The sequence below is a fragment of the Schistocerca serialis genome, chromosome 7 (assembly GCF_023864345.2).
Source record: "Schistocerca serialis cubense isolate TAMUIC-IGC-003099 chromosome 7, iqSchSeri2.2, whole genome shotgun sequence".
NCBI lineage: Eukaryota > Metazoa > Arthropoda > Insecta > Orthoptera > Acrididae > Schistocerca > Schistocerca serialis.
In genome coordinates, this window is record NC_064644.1 from 76,361,577 (window position 1) to 76,383,577 (window position 22,001).

Below are 22,001 nucleotides of genomic sequence, written 5' to 3' on the forward strand. Positions count from 1 at the left end.
GTTCCGTGACGAAAAAAGGGAGAGTGTGTTCGGTAGACTCATTTTAAGAAATTCGTGTTGATTTTAGTAAAGCATATTTCATTTCTCCAAAACCATTATATTTCATGGTCAGATAACATACTCCACAATGCTACAAAAGTTATGGTTCAAATAGCTCTGAGCGCTGTGGGACTTAACTGCTGCGGTCATCAGTCCCCTAGAACTTAGAACTACTTAAACCTAACTAACCTAAGGACATCACACACATCCATGCCCGAAGCAGGATTCGAACCTGCGACAGTAGATGTCGCGCGGTTCCAGACTGTAGCGCCTAGCACCGTTCGGTCACTTCGGCCGGCCAAAAGTTACGTGCGTGCCCAAACAACCCTTCTTTGAAACGAGAATTAACTGGTCTTTGTTTCAGTCACTTGGTACCCTTAGTTGCTCCAGCGACCTGCAATGAACTACTGCTAAAGCGACAGCCCATTATTTCATATAACATTTCTAAAAATTCACAAGTATTTTCTCCTGTCCAACGCCAAGATAGACAACTTCGTCTTGAGAAAGACCTAAAGGAACGTTAGTCTATCTCCACTTTTATTACAGCTGTTTGCGAAAGAGAGAAAGAATGAATCATAACAGAATTTCAGAACCATAATAATAGCGCAAGAGTAAAAGGCACAAGTGCTTCCAGCCACAGGAATTCTGCAGGAATAATGACGACTTTGAACCGTTGAAAGAAACTGGTTAGGCACTGAAATTTAGTTAAGGGTAAAAACAGGGAAAGATGCAAGTGGTTTGACAACAGACCAACAAACTGTGATCTATTACTAAGACTGTACAAGATGCTCGGAACTCTGGAGACATCTTACGCAAACAGCTGCAGGCGATAATAGCTTTCTTCTACTTAAATAGTCTTCTGTTATCACGTTTCGACACAGGACAGAAAAGGCTCCTAAAATTGTACTTCTTTACGTTGTGTCATTAACTCCATCCAAACATTCCTCGGAAGGTCCAACGGTGCCGACCGATCTCCGTGTCATCTTCAGACGTTTATCGGACGCCAATACGGAGAGGCGTGGGGTCAGGACACCGTCCTCCAAGCCGTTTTTAATTTTCACGACTACTACTCGGCCCAGCAGACCCTCAACTGGCATCACGGCGTTGAGCGCAGCCCAGAAGGAAATACTGCGTGTCGGCCTAGACCGTCACCCATCCAAGTGCCAACCGCCCCCGACGGCTTTATCACTTCGGTGATTTGTCGAATACCTGTGTATCCACCGCGGAACGGTCGTTGTCTTTATGTTGTGTAATTACAAGAGAAAAATTGTGGGGACAGATAGAGGTTAAGATATATAGAACATAACATATTTCGATGAGTACTCAGGACAAGTTTTTGCAATCTTAAGATCGATGGGTGGGAATTTAAGGAGATGGGACCTGGATAAACTGAAAGAACCACAGAGGTTGTACAGAGTTTCAGGAAGAGCATAAGGGAACAACTGACAGGAATGGCGGAAAGAAATACAGTAGAAGAAGAATGGGTAGCTCTGAGGGATGAAGTAGCAAAGGCAGCAGAGGATAAAGTAGGTAAAAAGGCGAGGGCTAGTAGAAATCCTTGTGTAACAGAAGAAATATTGAATTTAATTGATGAAAGGAGAAAATATAAAAACGCAGTAAATGAAGCAGGCTAAAAGGAATACAAACGTCTCAAAAAAGAGATCGACAGGAAGTGCAAAATGGCTAAGCAGGGATAGCTAGAGGACAAATGTAAGGATGTAGAGGCTTGTCTCACTAGGGGTAAGATAGATACTACCTACAGGAAAATTAAAAAGACCTTTGGAGAAAAGAGAGCCACTTGTAAGAATATCAAGAGCTCAGATGGAAACACAGTTCTAAGCAAAGAAGGGAAGGCAGAAAGGTGGAAGGAGTATATAGCGGCTTTATACAAGGTCGATGTACTTGAGGACAATATTATGGAAATGGAAGAGGATGTAGATGAAGATGAAATGGGAGATACGATACTGCGTGAAGAGTCTGACAGAGTACTCAAAGACCTGAGCCGAAACAAGGACCCGGGAGTAGACAACATTCCATTGGAACTACTGATGGCCTTGGGAGAGCCATTCCTGACAAAACTCTACCATCTGGTGAGCAAGATGTATGAGACAGGCGAAATACCCTTAGACTTCAAGAAGAATATAATAATTCCAATCCCAAAGAAAGTAGATGTTGACAGATGTGAAAATTACTGAACTATCAGTTTAATAAGTCACAGCTGCAAAATACTAACGCGAATTCTTTACAGACGAATGGAAAAACTGGTAGAAGCCGACCTCGGCAAAGATCAGTTTGTATTCCGCAGAAATGTTGGAACACGTGAGGCCATACTAACCCTACGACTTATCTTAGAAAATATATTAACGAAAGGCAAACCTACATTTCTAGTATTTGTAGAATTAGAGAAAGCTTTTGACAATGTTGACTGGAATACTCTCTTTCAAATTCTAGAGGTGGAAGGGCTAAAATACAGGGAGCGAAAGGCTATTTACAATTTGTACGGAAACCAGACGGCAGTTATAAGACTCGAGGGGCATGAAAGGGAAGCAGAGGTTGGGAAGGGAGTGAGACAGGGTTGTAGCCTGTCCCCGATGTTATTCAATCTGTATATTGAGCAAGCAGTAAAGGAAACAAAAGAAAAATTTGGGGTAGGTATTAAAGTCCATGGAGAAGAAATGAAAACGCTGAGGTTCGCCAATGACATTGTAATTTTGTCAGAGACAGCAAAGGACTTGAATGAGCATTTGAACGGAATGGACAGTGTCTTGAAAGGAGGGTATAAGATGAACATCGACAAAAGCAAAACGAGGATAATGGAATGTAGTCGAATTAAGTCGGGTGATGCTGAGGGAATTAAATTAGAAAATGAGACACTTAAAGTAGTAAAAGAGTTTCGCTATTTGGGGAGCAAAGTAACTGATGATGGTCGAAGTAGAGAGGATATAAAATGTAGACTGGAAATGGCATGGAAAGCGTTTCTGAAGTAGAGAAATTTGTTAACATTGAGTATAGATTTAAGTCTGAAGAAGTCGTTTCTGAAAGTATTTGTATGGAGTGTAGCCATGTATGGAAGTGAAACATGGAGGATAAATAGTTTAGACAAGAAGAGAATAAAAGCTTTCGAAATGTGGTGCTACAGAAGAATGCTGAAGATTAGATGGGTAGATCACATAAGTAATGAGGAGGTACTGAATAGAATTGGGGAGAAGAGGAGTTTGTGGCACAACTTGACAAGAAGAAGGGACCGGTTGGTAGGACATGTTCTGAGGCATCAAGGGGTCAGAAATTTAGCATTGGAGGGCAGTGTGGAGGGTAAAAATCGTAGAGAGAGACCAAGAGATGAATACACTAAGCAGATTCAGAAGGATGTAGGTTGCAGTAGGTATTGGGAGATGAAGAAGCTTGCACAGGATAGAGTAGCATGGAGAGCTGCAGCAAACCAGTCTCAGGACTGAAGACAACAACAACAACAACAAGATCGATGACTTGTTTGATGTAGCTCTCCACGATAGTCTCATCATCATCATCATCATCTCATCATCATCACCATCATCATCGTCATCGTCATCATCGCAGACATTGACTCACTAACGAATATTATTTTTTTATTTCCACAAGAACTGTTATTTATGAGTTTAAAAGGGTCTGTGGAGACGTGTCCCGAGACCACATTTGCTACTGCAGTGCTAACCGCAAGTTTGTGCCAATTGTTTGTCATGAGGTTTTACATCTGCATCTACATACATCCTCCGCAAGCCGCCATACGGTGCATGGCGGAGGGTATCACGTGTCACCATTAGGCATTCTCTTGCCTGTTCCATTCGCAAATAGAAAGAGTTAGAAACAACTGTCTAAAAGTATCCGTAAGGACTAATTTCTTGCATCTTATCTTCGTGGTCCCTATGGAAAACGTACGGCAGTAGAATCGTTCTGCATTCGACCGTAAATGTCGGTTCTTCAAACTTCCACAATAGCGCGGCGCCCGGTTGACAGTTGCCCATATTCTGTTGCGCTGTCCTACTTTGGCTGCCCTACGCCATAATCTTTGGTTACCGGACTCGCTACTGTTAATTTTAGCAGACAACACCTCGTGAGCTGATTTAGTTTCACGTTATATACATGATGGTGGGTTTTATCATCCTATTTAAGTTTTAGATCATGTCCTTTGCCCCTCTGTGTCCGCCACCCTAGTGCTTTTAGGCTGGAGGTTTTACTGTGTTGCAGAGTGGCTGGCTTATCCTTTTATTCGCGTGATCAGCCATTGTCATCTCCTCTCTCGTTTTGATCTCTTCTACCTGTTTCTTGCGTCTCTCTGTGGTTTTCTTGTCCTATTTTGTCCACTGTAGTGTTTGTTGCCCTTCTGTCGTTCTTGTGGTTTTTTCATTCGCCCAGTTCTGTGTTGTAAGTATCGTTTGTTTTATTCTAACCCCTGTGGAATTGATTTATTCGGAACAAGGGGCCGATGACCTAGCAGTTTATCGTCTTCCCTCTAGAGATTCCCTTTTGAGTTTACGGAGCATCTCCGTAATACTTACGTGCTGATCGGATCTGCCGGTAATAAACAATGAAACACGCCTCTGAATTTCTTCGATGTCTGCCTTTAATCTGACCTGGCGGGAATAGCAAGTAGTCAAACAATTCACAAGAACGCGTCGAACTAGCGTTCTATACGTCGTCTGCTGTATGAATCAGCCACGCTTTCTCAAAATAGTCCCAATACACCGAGGTCGAGTATTTGCCTTCCATGCTGGCTACCTGGCGCGCTCAGTCCCTTTCTTGTCGCTTTGCAACGTTACACATATTTGTTTAATCGATGTGACTGTGACAAGCAGCACCCCAATAATGCTGTACTCGAACGTAACAGGGAAGTTTCTCCTCCACATCGACATTAACTTAAATTTTCCTACATTTAGAGCAATATGTCATTCATCACACCAACTATAAATTTTATCTAAGTTATTTTGTACAGTCAGTTTCCCTCACAACACAGCATCACAACAAAGAGCCGTAAGTTGCTACTCACCCCGTCAGTCAGATCATTTATGTACGTAGAGAAGAAGTGAGGTCCTATCACACTCCTGACAGTACCATGCCTCTCATGAACAATCGCCGTCGAGGACAACGTACTGACTTCTGTTACTTACTTGCTTACTTTTCTTGCTCTTTCCAACAGTTCCGCTTGTCCGATCTTCGTCGTCGCCATTGTTCTCCGAAGTACTGCGAGCCACCGTTAACACTCAGACACCATGTATGAAGATCGGAAGCAGAGGTTTGGAAGTGGACGAAGTTAAGAAATGCTTGTACCTTGGGAGCAAGATAACTCGTAACGTGCAAGAACAGAGGTCATGAAGAGCAGGCCTGCACAGGCAAAATGACCATTCTGATCTAAAAGAATTCTGATAGTACCAAAATAGCTCTTAATTTGTGGAATAAATTTATAAGAAGGTACGCTTTGGCCGGCAGAAGTGGCCGAGCGGTTCTAGGCGCTTCAGTCTGGAACCGCGTGACCGCTACGGTCACAGGTTCGAATCCTGCCTCGGGCATGGATGTGTGTGATGTGCTTAGGTTAGTTAGGTTTAAGTAGTTCTAAGTTCTAGGGGACTGATGACCACAGCAGTTAAGTCCCATAGTGCTCAGAGCCATTTGAACCATTTGGTACGCTTTGAGCACAGGAGTGTATGGTAGTGAACCGTGGGCAGTGAGGAAACCAAATGAGAAGGGAAACTTTTGAGATTTGCGGCTACAGAATAATGTTGAAAAGTTGATGGACTGATAAGCTAAGGAATTGGGAATTTCTCAGCAAAATCGTCGAAGAACCGAATATATTGAAAACACTGATAAAAAGAAGGGTCCGAGTGATAGGGGACAATTTCCATTGCATAGAGGGAGCTGTAGATGGTAAAAACTGTAGAGGAAGACAGAGGTTGGAATGCATCCAACAGATAATGGAGGATATAGGATTATGTGAAGAGATTGGTACAGCAGAGGAAATTGTGGGAGATGGTGTGGGTCAGAAGAAGAATAAGTGCGTCAGTGATGACTGTTTGTGACAAGTAAACAATTAGATTTTGAGACCAGCAGAAATATATATCGGAGACTGGTTCAGTACTGTGTGGAATTAATACTGGGTTGCAACAAGATTTTCTTAAACTATTGACATCGAGTGTAAGAAGCCTCTGTATTGTCCAGTGGTATTGTCTGTTTATCGCAATGAAATCCAACTGCTGTGGCATTCCCTCTCACCGCAGAGTAAATCTGAATCCCTTCAGTTAGGATATGCGGATTGTTTCCTCAATAAACGATAGCTGCCTTCCTAGCTAGGTCTGCCTGGCACTCCCGCCCTTGTGGTTGCGTCACCAGACTTGCCGACGAGTTCGACGAGCCCGCCTCCGCTCCTACTCTAGGATTGCCGCGAGGTCGTGTAGAGAGGCAGACACTTCGCGTTCCTTCTCGTAAGACGACGCAAGCAAATAGTTACCGCTACCCGCTGAACTGCAGCACATTCGTCCGCGACTGCGAACATCCATTAGCTCCGTGCTCTCGGAATCCGACTAGAAGTGAACTCTCGTGATCCTTTCGTATAAAGAAATTACCTTCCTTAAACAGCCTCCTCTAAATTAAGTGAATAGAGGATGGGTTATCATGTTGCTGGGAATACGTGTGAGGAGAGCTATGTAGGCCAAATTACACAAAATGGAAGTTACCACATTATTTACAAAATATCTGAGGAGGGAGACATCTCTCCAAACCTGAGACACTGCGGTATTTGCGGTACCTCACAAGAAAGAGGCAGACTGTGCAATACTTGGTTCCCAAAACATATGCAACGCGTAGCAGCTGCCATCCTCATTCTAAGAATGTAAAACTAAAATATTCAAGGTAGTAGGGAATTGCCACTTGGTGGCCATAATGGACGTTGTACGTCAAGAGCCGTTATGTGAAGCAGTTATGTGGAAGTGCCTTATTGTTCGATTGCTAAACTTCAGTCATCCAGTTTAACTCGTCCTCATCATCACCATCTTCTTCTTCTTCTCCTTCGGTATTTTCCAGTTTTTTCTACGGGGTCGGCACTGTAAGAAAGTTTTCCTCAACGACTGCGTAGAGCGTGTCTGAGGCGGGACATGAATACCAGCCCAGTATTTATCCAGGCGAACGCGGAAACCGCCGAAAAACCACATCCGGGATGGCCAGATCACCGGCCCTTGTTAATCTCCGCTCTTCCTCCCCCCCCCCCCCCCACAATCCCCCACCCCTTGTCACCGTTTATGGGGAGCGTCGTTTATCGGAAGCAACGCTTCCTTCCCCCCCACCCCCCATCCCAACCCACCACCTCATCGTGTACCGGAGCAATGCTTTAAAGCACTCGCTTATCTGGCTGAATAATCGACCAATTTAACTATGAATTGCCAGAAAAATTAGTAAGTTAAATGAATTATTCCGTTCTTTCCAATATCGACCCATCAAGCATCACTCGTGCAAAACTCATCTTGCCTTTTTTATATCACAATGTCCTTAGAATGACTAACGTAAGGTAATAGATGAATTTTACATTACTAGACTTCCGGAAAGTGTCTGTCACAGTGCCACACTGCGGACTGTTAGCGACCGTTCTGTCGCGTAAAATAGGTGCTCAGATACGTCAGTGCTTCGAAACGTTCTTGCTCTGGCGTAACCACAAGCACCGGGACGAAGAGGAAGAACGCAAAACCAGAGAAGGCTTCAAATGGTTCAAATGGCTCTAAGCACTACGGGACTTAACATCTGAGGTCATCAGCCCCCTAGACTTAGAACTACTTAAACCTAACTTACCCAAGGACATCACACACATCCATGCCCGAGGCAGGATTCGAAAGTGCGACCGTAGCAGTAGCGCGGTTCCGGCTGAAAAATGGCTCTGAGCAGTATGAGACTTGACTTCTGAGGTGAGCAGTCCCCTAGAGCTACTTAAACCTAACTAACCTAATGACATCACACACATCCATGCCCGAGGCAGGATTCGAACCAGCGACCGTAGCGGTCACGCGGTTCCAGACTGTAGCGCCTAGAACCGCTCGGCCACTCCGGACGGCGCGTGGTTCCGGACTGAAGCGCCTAGAACCGCTCGGCCACAGCGGCCGCCCAGAGAAGGCGATGCGGCGACGTCAGCCAATAGCCCGCTGACAAGGACCGCGCCACGACAGGACCGACCTCTGCATGAAGCGAATATAAGTGCTGCTTCTGCAAGCTTCGGCGGGACATTAGTGGACAGTATTCGGAGAGTATTAGCACGGCCTAGCAGAGACTGCTACAGGAACGGTTATTAGTGATCCACAAACTGTGTTTCAAACTTGCATGAACATTGCATATGGCCAAGGACTCTGAATTAAATTGCCTGTCGTCCATCGTTTACGACGATACGCCGTTAGGCGTGGGAATATTAAATTTTCCAATTCTCTGGGAAAGTGACTCAGCTGACGCAGATGAACGGCGAAACCGTAAGACCGCCTCGTTGTCGAAGAAGGCGATTTTTCGGTCCTTTTCAGCCCGATCGGTAGTCGCCGCTTGAATTTCGTCGAAAGCTGCGTCAATGTATGAGCAGCTTTTCTACATGCGCTGAACCCATCCGCTCATAGAAATCCATGTACTATTCTGCGTTTTCCTATTTTCTGCTAGGAGTAATTGTCGAAAAATAATGTTTCCTGTCTCTGTATTCTTTAACGCATGTATGTCCCCGTGTATCGTTTGCTGTAAATATCCTGTAAGACAAATAAAACGACGCACCACAAAGGACTTACGCAGACTGGTAACAAATTGATATTCGTACAGGTATCGACGGAAAATGCAAAATTGTAAACTTCGTCTACCAATGGATGAATGTGAGACGCTGCAACGGAAATGTTGATACCAAAGGATAAACTGTTTGCGTATTTGATTCCGTATACTCAGCTGGATAGTAACTACACCTCACAGACAGACGCCTGAACAATGCACGCAGATGAAACAGGACGTGTAGTCGGACTCAAAGAAGCCAGATAGAGTAATCACCGAGTCGATCAGCATTCGAATAAAGGCGATGCCACTATTCGACGATGTTGGTAGGAATGGGTGAACTATGGCCGAACACAGTGCCAAGAAGGAAGAAGTCGACGCAGAGAGACGACAAAACGTGACGACCGAGCAGTCGTCAGAGAGACATTTAGAGTCTCAGATTCACATTATCAACAGTCCGACGCGCAATTGGTGCTTCAGTGACCACAAGGACCATCAATAGGCGGCTCACAGAAACGGGACTGAGCTCACGGGGTCCATTTCGGCGACTTCCTTTCACCTCCGTACACCAGCAAGCCCATTTGTAGTAATGTCGGGCACATTCGGCCTGTAATCTCACTGAGTGGAGTAGAACTTTCTTCAGTGACGAGTCTCGCTTCGAAGTGAGCCCAGATGACCAGCGAGACGCGTCTCGAAACGCCCCAGAGTGTGGTGAGACACCAACCTGACTGTCGGCCGCCATACGGCCTGATATGGTTCAAATGGCTCTCAGCACTATGGGACTTAACATCTATGGTCATCAGTCCCCTAGAACTTAGAACTGCTTAAACCTAACTAACCTAAGGACAGCACACAACACCCAGCCATCACGAGGCAGAGAAAATCCCTGACCCCGCCGGGAATCGAACCCGGGAACCCGGGCGTGGGAAGCGAGAACGCTACCGCACGACCACGAGATGCGGGCTACGGCCTGATAACCAGGTGATGGTCTGAGGTGTCATTTCTTTTCATAGCAGGTCGCCTTCGGTTGTCATCGGTCTTACAGCACAGTGGGACGTCGACGGTATTCTGTGCCACGTTTTGTTGCCTTACATGGCAAGCCATCGTGGGCTTACATTTACAGACATATAACGCCTTGCCGCACACGGCGAAAGATTCTACTGCTTGTCAATGTCAATGAAATTCTCCAACAGCCGTTTAACTTAAGACTTTATTCTATTTTATTCTGGAGGCTACCAGTTTCAGCATTTCACTATGCCATCTTCAGGCCCAATATGACCTCTCCAAATAATCGAAAATGTCATACAGTGCCACTAATCCCCGGAAGTCGTGAATTCAGTTGCTTCCCTAGTGCTTCAGTTGTAAGTAGGCTGTTTATGTTTTCTCTATGTAAGTAGGCTGTTTATATTTTCTTATTGGCAATGTTACGTAGCGCTCAATATGAAAATCACTGGCTGTGCTGTGTGCAGTCTGTGGCTGCTTTGCATTGTTGTAATACTCGCCATTGTAGTGTTAGGCAGCTGGCTGTGAACAGCGCGTAGCGTTGCGCAGTTGGAGGTGAGCCGCCAGCAGTGGTGGATGTGGGGAGAGAGATGGCGGAGTTTTGAAATTTGTCATGAACTGCTATATTTATATATGATGATATCAAGGTAAATACATTGTTTGTTCTCTATTAATATCTTTCATTTGCTAACTATCCCTATCAGTAGTTAGTGCCTTCCATAGTTTGAATCTTTTATTTAGCTGGCAGTAGTGGCGCTCGCTGTATTGCAGTAGCTTGAGCAGCGAAGATTTTTGTGAGGTAAGTGATTTGTGAAAGGTATAGTTTAATGTTAGTCAGGGCCATTCTTTTGTAGGGAATTTTTAAAGTCAGATTGCGTTGCGCTAACAAAATATTGTGTGTCAGTTTAAGCACAGTCATGTATAATTGTTGAAAGGGGACGTTTCATATGTCGACCCTTAGCCTAGGATACCTCATGGAATCTTCTGATTTTTTCTTGTAGTTTGTGTATTTAGTGTAGCTTTTGTTTATTGCTAGCGCATAATTGTAGAGAGAATCCCCTTTGTAGTTGTAGCCTTTCATTGTTGTACAGTAAAACAGTTGTGGCATGCATATAGATTTGCACCAAGTATTTCGCAGCTACGCTTGCAATTAACTAGATATTATTTTCAGTGCTATGTTAATGTGTTCTCCTATTTTTGCACTTCAAATTGTGCTTTTCTGTGTTATCGTGTGAAATATTGTGACAATTATGGCGTGTGAAAAACGTAACACTAGGCTCCAAACTAAACTGAGAAATAATAGTGACGACGAGCGTAGCTTATCAGCGCCGCAGAGTAATGAATTTACTAATGTTCAAAGTAGTAATTTGGTAACTGTGCACAGGGAAATGGAGCGGGCGTCAAACAATGGCGTGGACAGTGAAACAATTAGTGAAGAGGGAAGCATTATCGATCGATCGGTCGGCAATAGCTCGCCTCAGGAAGCCGAAATGACACGACACGATCTCGTAAATACTGTAGATTCAGGTTTTGGATCCTCACCGTTTTCTCAAATAAGTCAAGACACATTTTCTGCTTGTCAAAATGTGAATGTTTCCAGTGTAAATTCACTGCCGAAAAGCACTGAGGAACATGTTTCAGACACCAATGCATTGTTATTACAATTAATACAACAAATGGGACAAACACAGCAAAAGCTTCAAAAGTTAGACACAGTGGAACAAAATCTTAAAAAGTTAGACACAATGGAACAACACCAGAGACAAACACAGCAACAGTTAGACACAATGGAACAACACCAGAGACAAACACAGCAACAGTTAGACGCAATGGAACAAAATCTTCACACCACGCTTGAACAAACACGTGAAGATTTGACTACTGAGTTACATAACATCGAATCGAAATGTCAAAAAGTCTGTAATGACGTAAAAACACAAATTTGTGAGCATTTCCAACCTATTTTTTCGCGTCATGAAAATGCATTACAGAATCATGAAGCAGCCATAAAAGAACTGCAAATTATTGTTCATGAAAATCATGAGACCTTGCAAGCTAAATTTGACTCAGTTGCATCTACCGATTCGGTTACGCAACTTGCAAAAACTCAGGAAAACTTAAAGAACACAGTAGATTCGATTTCAACACAAATGGACACTCTGAAACTTGGGTCAGAAAAACACATTGAGGAAATGTGTTCACTATCGGAGAAAGTAGCCGAACTTTCGGATCAGTTCACTAACTTATCTACGAAGGTAGATGATAATCTGAACGACACAAAACCGGTAGTCTTTAATGACACAGAAGAGTGCGAACAAATTAGGAAATTCAAACAAAATCAGAATCAAATTAATACGCAACACCAAAGAGAAATCCGGGAAGTACAAGATCAGCTGACTCAGGTAATACAAGAATTACGTATTTCAGACGCCACTCGCGCTCCAATACGGGAAGAGGGACTTAGAAATACGGAACAACCACAAAATAATAACACAGGACACTTCGGAAGTTATGAAAGAAATTGGCAAGGTGCACCGAATTTTGAAATGGAACCGCCGAAACGACGTAACAATGACCGATATGCGACTCGCCGACATGATGACTTTGACTATAAGCTGTTCATTACTACACGTAAATTCAAAACATTTAAGAATTCTGGCAACGACATTCACCCACAAGCATGGCTCCATCAATTCTCTCATTGTTTTCCTCCCAACTGGTCATTAGAGCACAGATTAGAATTTATGTGTGGCTACTTAGAGAATGAACCAACTGTAAGAATGCGGTCGGTCATTCACGATTGCCATAGTGAAGGAGAGTTTTACCGTGCCTTCCTCTCAGCATATTGGTCTCAGGCCACACAAGACCGAGTAAAACAAAGCATCATAATGATGAAACGTTTCGAACAATCTGAATTTTCCAGTCTTATGAAATATTTTGAAGACATGTTGCACAAGAATAGGTACCTGTCAAACCCATACAGCCCCTCAGAACTTATCCGCATTTGCTTAATCAAATTGCCTGAACATTTACGACACATTATTTTGGCAGGACGTTGCAAAGACGACATTGAAGCTTTTCAGGGACTGTTACAAGAATTGGAAATTGACACTGACAATCGCAGAATGCGGAAACAGGAACACAACAATTACAGGTCACATCCGTCACAATTCCTCGATAATAACTGGACGCGACAAGGCTATTCTCACAACACAAATCGTGACCAAAACAGACACCACCCGTATGACAACCGTTGGCAGAGTAGTAATAATTACAGGGAAAGATCACCTCTCTGCGGTAATGACTATCACAGAGACAATCAGAGAAACAGACAATATGGGAACCAAAACAATTATTATTACGGGAGACAGAATAACTTGAGACGCAACGGTCCAGCGCGCAGTTACGATTCAGGGAGAAATTCTCCACCACTTAACCGACAAGAAAGAAACTACAGGAACTACCGACATGACGACAGACGATGTGATCGTAACGACAGACCTGAATTGCATCAGAACTGGCGGGATTCAAACAGAGCAGGGCCCTCTCATCACGGTGAATTTGTAGAAGTTAGGTCTCCAAACCCCAATAACGACGCGCGCCAACAAAGAGACAATAGGCAATGACTCACACCGCTGGCAGCCACAAAACATACTTATGAAACTGACGACGCAGCTGCCGTAGCTAGTAATTACGTAAAAATGGAAGACATTAGGGACATCTTACTCCAGGAACACGACATAAAACATAACAACATTGCATATCCTGTGATTCACATTACAGTAAATGATGTAAAATTTACGGCAGTACTTGACTCTGGCAGTCCCATTTCAGTAATTAGTGAAACAGCCTTTAGCAAATGCAACAAATCGAACGATTGTCCCACACTTCCGTTACGTAAGATTAAATTACAAGGTGCAATCTTTGGAAAAAGTGTAGATGTACGCCAACAAACCAACTTAGAATTCTTTTGTCAAAGCCACAGCTTCTCTATGAGCTTTCTTATTGTTCCATTATTGTCGACGGAAATTATATTGGGAGTAGACTTTTTGAATGAATACAAAGCAATCTTAAGCTTTCACGATGCTGAAATAAGTTTAGAAAAAGAAGGTAAGTCAGTAGCTTTGAAATTTGAAGATTGGCTCTCAAGCCATGACGAAGAAATTAATCGGCTTTACCTCCTGTTAGACAACAGTTCGGAATTTTCTACAGAACTAGACACTAACAATCACTCTGCAAGTACTGACAGGGATGATATCGACGGCGCATTTGACACTAATAAGTTAATTCAGAATAAAATTCAAACAATTGAGAATTGTAATGACACTGATAGGCAGGACCTTTTTGAGATTTTACAAGCACATTCCACAGTTTTTACTCATAAAACAGGAACAATCAAGGGATTTCAATACCAATTTCGTGTTCGTGAGCATACTAAATTTTGTGTTAGACCATATGTAATTCCAGCACATTATAGGGACCGTGTTAGAACAGAAATACAATCTATGCTCGACGAGGGCATTATTGAGCCTGCAGTAAGCTCATACAACAATCCATTACATGTTGTTGAGAAGAAAAATGGATCGATCAGGCTTGTCTTAGATTCGAGACAAATCAATACGATCATTATTCCTGAAACAGACAGGCCGCAAACGTTGGAAGAACTTCTTCAAAATTTTAATGGTGCAAAAGTGTTGTCTTCCATTGATCTCAGATCCAGCTTTTATCAGATCGAACTTCATCCAGAATGTAGAAAATACACAGCTTTCCTTTGTTTCGGCGTTTGTTATCAGTTTCGGAAACTTCCCTTTGGTTTGAACATTTCTTCAGCAGCATTCATTCGCGGGCTAAATTCCATATTGCCTGAGTTCTTAAAACGTCACATCACCTTATATGTGGACGATATTCTAATAGCAGAAGCTTCATGGGAACAACATAATCGCATCCTCAACAGTTTGTTACGTATTTTTGCAGAATCTGGAATTACAGTTAACTTGGAAAAGTCTGAATTCGGTCGGACAAAGGTGAAGTTTTTGGGACATATTATTTCTTCTAAAGGCATTCAGCCGGATCCTGAAAAGTTAGAAGCAATCACAGCCATTCCAGTTCCATCCACAAAAAGACAAGTCCGCAGTTTTCTAGGTCTCGTAAATTTTTACCGTCGTTTTCTGAATATGCAAATTCTTGTTACACCAAAACTTTGTTCTCTCACTGGAAAAAATACTATTTGGAACTGGGACGAACAAGCACAGTTGGAATTCGATTCTTTAAAAGAAGCGTTACTTCATGCGCCAATATTAGCTCATCCAGATCTATCACAAGATTTCTGCCTTAGCACGGATTCTTCTAAAGTCGGTCTTGGTGCCCATTTATTTCAAGAAGCCATAGAAAATGACATTACTGTTCAGAAAACCATTGCTTTTGCTAGCCGAGTGCTAACAAAATCTGAAAAAAATTATTCCGTTACTGAATTAGAAGCTTTAGCTATCGTTTGGGCATTTAACAAATTCCGTTTCTTTATTTCTGGTAAGCACGTAAAAGTATACAGTGATCATCGTGCATTACAATTTCTTATGTCTTCAAAATTAAATCATGACAGGTTAAAACGTTGGGCATTGTTTCTGCAAGAATTCCGCTTCACAATAGTCTACATTCCCGGCAAGGAGAACATTGTTGCGGACGCACTGTCACGCGCACCAGCTGGGCTTGAGAAAAGTAACAAAGAAGGCAACCTCAAGAAAAATTTCAGTATTCTTTACATTCAGAAAGTCGCGTTTGAAAACTTCATCACCACATCTTTAAAGGACATTGCTCATGAACAAGATAAAGATCCGATTTGGAAAGACATCAAGAGCAAGTGGCATGAAAAGACACACACACAGATTCGGCATTATTACCTGGTTAGAAACAACATACTCTTCAAACGCTGCACTGTTGATGACAAGCTATGGGTACTTTGCATTCCAGACGATTTTGTTAATAAGCTCATTTGGTACATTCATTTCAGCTACGCACATTTTGGCCCACGAAAATGTTATCATATTCTTCGAACGACTTGTTATTTTAACAATATGGAAAAGAGAATTCGAAGAGTCTTGTCTATTTGTAAACTTTGTCAAAAGGCGAAACCATCTACTATCTCCCATAGTGCTCCGCTGTTTCCTATCATTCCTTCTAAATTAAAAGAATTTGCTGCTGTTGATCTCTTGGGACCGCTTGTCAGAACATCTAATGGATTTTCGTACGTTCTAGTCGCTGTTGAACTTACTTCAAAATTTGTTTCTTTCACTCCGTTACGTAAAGCCACTGGACGATCTGTATCCAACGCCTTTGTTAAAAATTTCTTACGTGAAGTTGGACACGTTAGTAAAGTCATTTCAGATAACGGACCGCAATTCAGATCTGCTGTTTGGTCACGCATGCTTCGCAACCATAAAATCAAACCTGTTTTTATTTCATTGTACTCACCACATTGTAACCCGTCTGAACGTATTATGAAAGAAATCAATAAGCTTTGCAGACTTTATTGTCACAGAAAGCATCAGCATTGGGACAGATATTTACACTTATTTCAAAATGTGCTGAATGAAATGCCTCATGATTCCACTGCTTTACCACCTACTCTTGTACTAAAGAATGAAGAACCACCGAACAGAATCAGAGAGCTTGTACCTTTCCCAAATACACGTAAACTTCGACACAAAGACATAATTGATTTGGCTCTTAAAAATATAAAATCTGCAGCAGACAAAAGGAGAAAACTACACGGTAAAGCAAATGCAAAGAAATTGTATATTGGTCAGAAGGTTCTCATTAAAGCTCATTCATTGTCACATAAGAATAAACATTTGAGTCACAAACTCTTTCTAGTTTACAATGGACCTTACAGAATCCGACGTATACCACATGACAATTGCGTTGAAGTTGAAACTCTGCGTACTAGGAAGAGTAAAGGTTTACACCACATTTCACATGTAAAACCATTTATTGAAAGATAATCTGCTTTTTAACTTAGTCTTTGCCATAAAATTTTTCGCTTCACATTACTAATATGCATTGTCAGACTTAGAATCTGTTAACATACAACAATGTTTGAAGTTAAATATCCAATCAAGAACCAAGAGAACTTACTTAAACAGAAATGACGAATGCATTGTTATAGTGAACAGACGTCACAGTGTTATTGTGTGTGTACATTCTTGCTTGCTAGTTGCACGATTATGGAACGACTATAAGGCTTACATACTTAGAACATTTACCAGTACTGGTAATGAGATTTTAATGCAACATTTTGGTTTACTTGAAAATATATTCTGGATTTAAAGTACTTTCAGTGAGATACCAGATGGCACAGTGGTTAGTTTATGTGACAGCTACACGATTTTATCACGACGCTACTAATGAGTGACAATTTACAATGTTGCTTTTGCAGTGTTTCTGTTTTATATCTGCACAGTTTTTCTGAATTCTTCTGGAAAGTAAAACATGTTTTAGTAGTAACTTTTGTGGTACAGCAGCAATGAGATTGTCTTTTCTGTAGCACAACAATACGTTACAGCACAGTACTTTCTTCATCACGGCAATAAGCGTAATAACTAAGATATCTATACATAAAGCATTTCACTTTTGTTTATCATGAGGTAAGTACATTGACTTCTGCAGAACTTGGCTTTCGGAGGACGATAAGTACGACACTTCCACAGAATTATCTTACAGCAAGACGCACATTTAGCGCTACAGGACACGCATTTGAGTGATTAATTTTGTACTTAAAACATTTATTTTTAAAGATATTTGAAGCACAATGATACGAAGTTTTTCCGTGATACATTTCATTCCTTTGCTGTAATCTGTAACACCTGAGGGTATAATTACATTAATCCTCAGGGGGGTACACGCTTGCTTTGTGTACCATGTGTTTGGCAAGCACAAGGAGCCCTAGCTAATATGGTATTTGCTTATACAACTTTACACATCGGTACCATATTTCTCTAACACAGAATTACACAGCTATCTGATTATTTGACAGAGAGATAAACATTTTTTTTACTACGTCAGTGACACATGTTTACGCAATTACAGAGTTGGATTACTTCACACTTACGAAACTGCATTTTGTCTGTACTGTGTGAACTGTTCATATTTTTTCGGAACCATTGCGATACTATGAGAGCTTTGAATGATGTATTTGGTATGGATTCATGATTTTTAAAGTACATTTGAGGCAGATGACACTTTTGACATGAGCAGAGAATTATTTTAGGCTTAGAAATTATTGGAGGAAGTTACGACGATTCTGAGATTTGACTGACGTGTTATGATGTTATTATTACGGCGACGATGTGTATTATGTTGTTGAGGAATGTTTATTATGCTACGTATTTCTCACGATGAAATATTGAAGAAGTGTCGGCAAATATGTATATGTATAATAAGGTAAGGAATAATGAGTAGTGTTTAGGGACTCTGATTTATGAAAAGGATGTTGGAAACCAAGAAACGTACTTTAAGAGTTATGAAATGTGTGACTGTATCACAATGCTGACGAATATTTTTTTTTGGACACTTATATTTATAGGATTTTGTTTCTACAGATTTGCAACGCTAATTCTTGACCTGTCAAATATTTTTATATGGGACTGCAACGGTAGCAGAAACTGCTGTCGTAAATATTTCCGTACGAAAGTTAAGTGACCACCTGCACGTAATGCGTCGCGGGCACCCAGCTGTGTCAAACACCTGGAGAACAAGCCATTAGGGTGTGCCTTTCCGGAAGCACAGGTAGAAAAAAAAAGAAAGGGAAGGCCATTGTCCGCGCTACTGACATCTCCTTGTTGAAAGCATACTGTGGAGCTCGTAATTTATGATATTTACTGAAATTCCTAATGGAACGATGAGAAACATTTCACAGCTATTGTCTTGCTAGTTAAGAAAAATGCCATATGGCTTGCTTTATGTATTTATTTACACATTTTGTTTAATATCAAGTTTCTAGCTGCACTGCAGCATTGGTTAAAATAAAATTTTATAGATGTACTAATATAAATATTTTCTGTCTACAGATCGAGTATATAATAATTTTTTTCAAAAAAATGAGGGAGCACAAAGCGACATTTACCTTCACAGGAACTGCATTCATAATTTTCTTTTCAAGTACTTGGTAATTTCTTTTGTAGATTAAATTGTGATGCATCACTCTAATGTTAAGATGTGACATAGGTATTAGACATGGCCATTTTAGTGTAATATTTTTTCTGCTTGCGCTATGTCATGTTTAGGTATAAGTTGCTGCTGTTTGCCAGGCATAGTGTTATTGAATTTGACTTTTGCTAATTTATACTGTAGCTTGCTTTGCAATTTTCCATTTTTTTCATTGCTGTTTATAATAATTGTTTTACGTGCTGCTGCATTGCCTCGTCCCTTAGTTTAGCATCTGAGCTCAGTAGATTTAAGTTAGCTTAAGAGGGGGTAGACTATATGAGAAACTGACTATGGAGAATAGGTAAAGAATGCATTGCGAAGTTATATAAAAAGGATTTGGGCCCAAATGAGTATTGTACAATCAGAAATAATTATTTTGAAAGAAATATGAACAGAATACAGAAAGCATGCTTGGATAAGATTTTTTTGGTGGAAGCAAAGGTTGAAATAAGACGAAAGATCTATGGAATGAAGTTTTGGGATGGACTGCAGTACCAAATGTTACACTGAAAACGAACCCTGTCCTTTCCTTTTGTGTTATCCCAGTATGTGTTTGTGTACCCTTGTGTATTTGTTTTCTTCCTGTCTCTGTGTAGTTTCATAGAATTTTTTTCTCTTTTAATATTAAGCTACATTCACTATGATGAGGAATACTGTTATCCTCAAATATAATTGGCATTAATAATATGTTATTTACTTTGTAAAGATGTTAGACATTATTCATTCTGTTTAAATGCTCGTGTGTGAAGTTGATGTTTCAATAATTATTCTGATCTTCTATGTATGTACTCATGTTATAATTCCTGTAACACTGACGTACATGTCTATTTCTATTCTTTTGTAAAGCCCCTATTACTACAAATGTTATCTATATTGTTATGTTTTTAATGATGTATTGTGTACCTTTGTTATTGTATTCTCATGTTATAAAATTGTAATTGTTACCAGTTCTTCAAATTAAGTAACATTTCACTGCACACGTTTCTGTTGGTCATAGTATATGGACAATATGTGAGAAGTAGGGACTGTTAGTGTTTGCACGTGTGTTAATAACTCAGCAAGGGACTGGATAACAGCATTGCTGGATCTAAGGACAATTCCAAAAACTTTGTGAGTGCACAAGTGGTGGTTTATGGACTTGCTATATTCTCCGCAAGACTCTTCAATGGTGAATGTGCACCTGAACAATCGCAACAGATGGCTGCTGGCCATCTCTACAAGGACTACAATGGGTCTGCACCTCTGGTGGCCCACCAATACCATTATCTCTACAAGGACTACAGTGGGTCTGCATCTTTGATGACCCACCAATACCATTATCTCTACAAGGACTACAGTGGGTCTACATCTTTGATGATCCATCAATACCATTATTTCTACAAGGACTGCAGTGGGTCTGCACCTCTGGTGGCCCACCAATATCGTAATCTCTACCGGGACTACGGTGGGTCTGCTCTGTGATGACCTACCTACCAATATTCATCAAAACTTTGACTGACTCTGCAGTGGGTTTGCTCTGTTGTGACCCAATACTTGTCTGCATGTCGAGAGTCAGCACTGTCTTTCCGTTGGAAGGACAACACTACTTCTTCAAGACTGCATGGAAATCCACTACTTCCGTGTGCATTTTCTTCTACTGCTCAGACTTTGAGAAAAACACTATATTTTACCGTAATGAATGATCAGGACTGTCTTTATGGACTGTGACAAAATTTTAGCTTTTGACCAACATTGTATCAATAAGTGTGTGCATTTGATTTCTTTGTTATTGTAACTATGAAAAATTTTATCAAATCATTATTGGCCACTGCCCAAAAAAATTTTTTAAAATTTTTTGTGGGGAGCATGGGGGCTATGTAAGTAGGCTGTTTATGTTTTCTCTATGTAAGTAGGCTGTTTATATTTTCTTATTGGCAATGTTACGTAGCGCTCAATATGAAAATCACTGGCTGTGCTGTGTGCAGTCTGTGGCTGCTTTGCATTGTTGTAATACTCGCCATTGTAGTGTTAGGCAGCTGGCTGTGAACAGCGCGTAGCGTTGCGCAGTTGGAGGTGAGCCGCCAGCAGTGGTGGATGTGGGGAGAGAGATGGCGGAGTTTTGAAATTTGTCATAAACTGCTATATTTATATATGATGATATCAAGGTAAATACATTGTTTGTTCTCTATTAATATCTTTCATTTGCTAACTATCCCTATCAGTAGTTAGTGCCTTCCATAGTTTGAATCTTTTATTTAGCTGGCAGTAGTGGCGCTCGCTGTATTGCAGTAGCTTGAGCAGCGAAGATTTTTGTGAGGTAAGTGATTTGTGAAAGGTATAGTTTAATGTTAGTCAGGGCCATTCTTTTGTAGGGAATTTTTAAAGTCAGATTGCGTTGCGCTAACAAAATATTGTGTGTCAGTTTAAGCACAGTCATGTATAATTGTTGAAAGGGGACGTTTCACAGTCGAAGACTTGATAGCAACTTGGCACACCTTCAGTCCAAGAACGTGGCCAAAGATGGGAACAGTATCTGACCACGTTCTCAGACTGAAGGTGAACTGCCTTTGTCTCTACCGCGCAAGTAGTTAACAAGCCACACAATTATAAGACAAGTCTTCTGACAAGAAAAAGTGTTTCATGAAATAAATCTTATTTAGATTTCGTGAATAACTGATTAAACCCGAGAGCTTACCACTGTAAAAAGTCTGCTGCGCCTGACAATCCACTTTGTTCTATTAACCTGTCCCTAAGCTGTCGAAGAATTTTCTTACTTTTCGTTGATCGTAGAAGGAGCTCCCACAACGATCTGACTCTCACCCACCTCCGTCCACTACTAACGGAACTGTGACACCGTGTAAACTATCAAACTATCCTTACTTCAACAGTTAATTCGGTTTTCGCAATCAAATTAAGCTACTTGCTGTGACTTCCGAGTTCATCACGTCAGAAACGCACTGCTTCTTTCTGCTGTAGTCTTTTATCCGTTTAATTAATCGATATTTGACATTGACCATAACCTCGTCATCGAA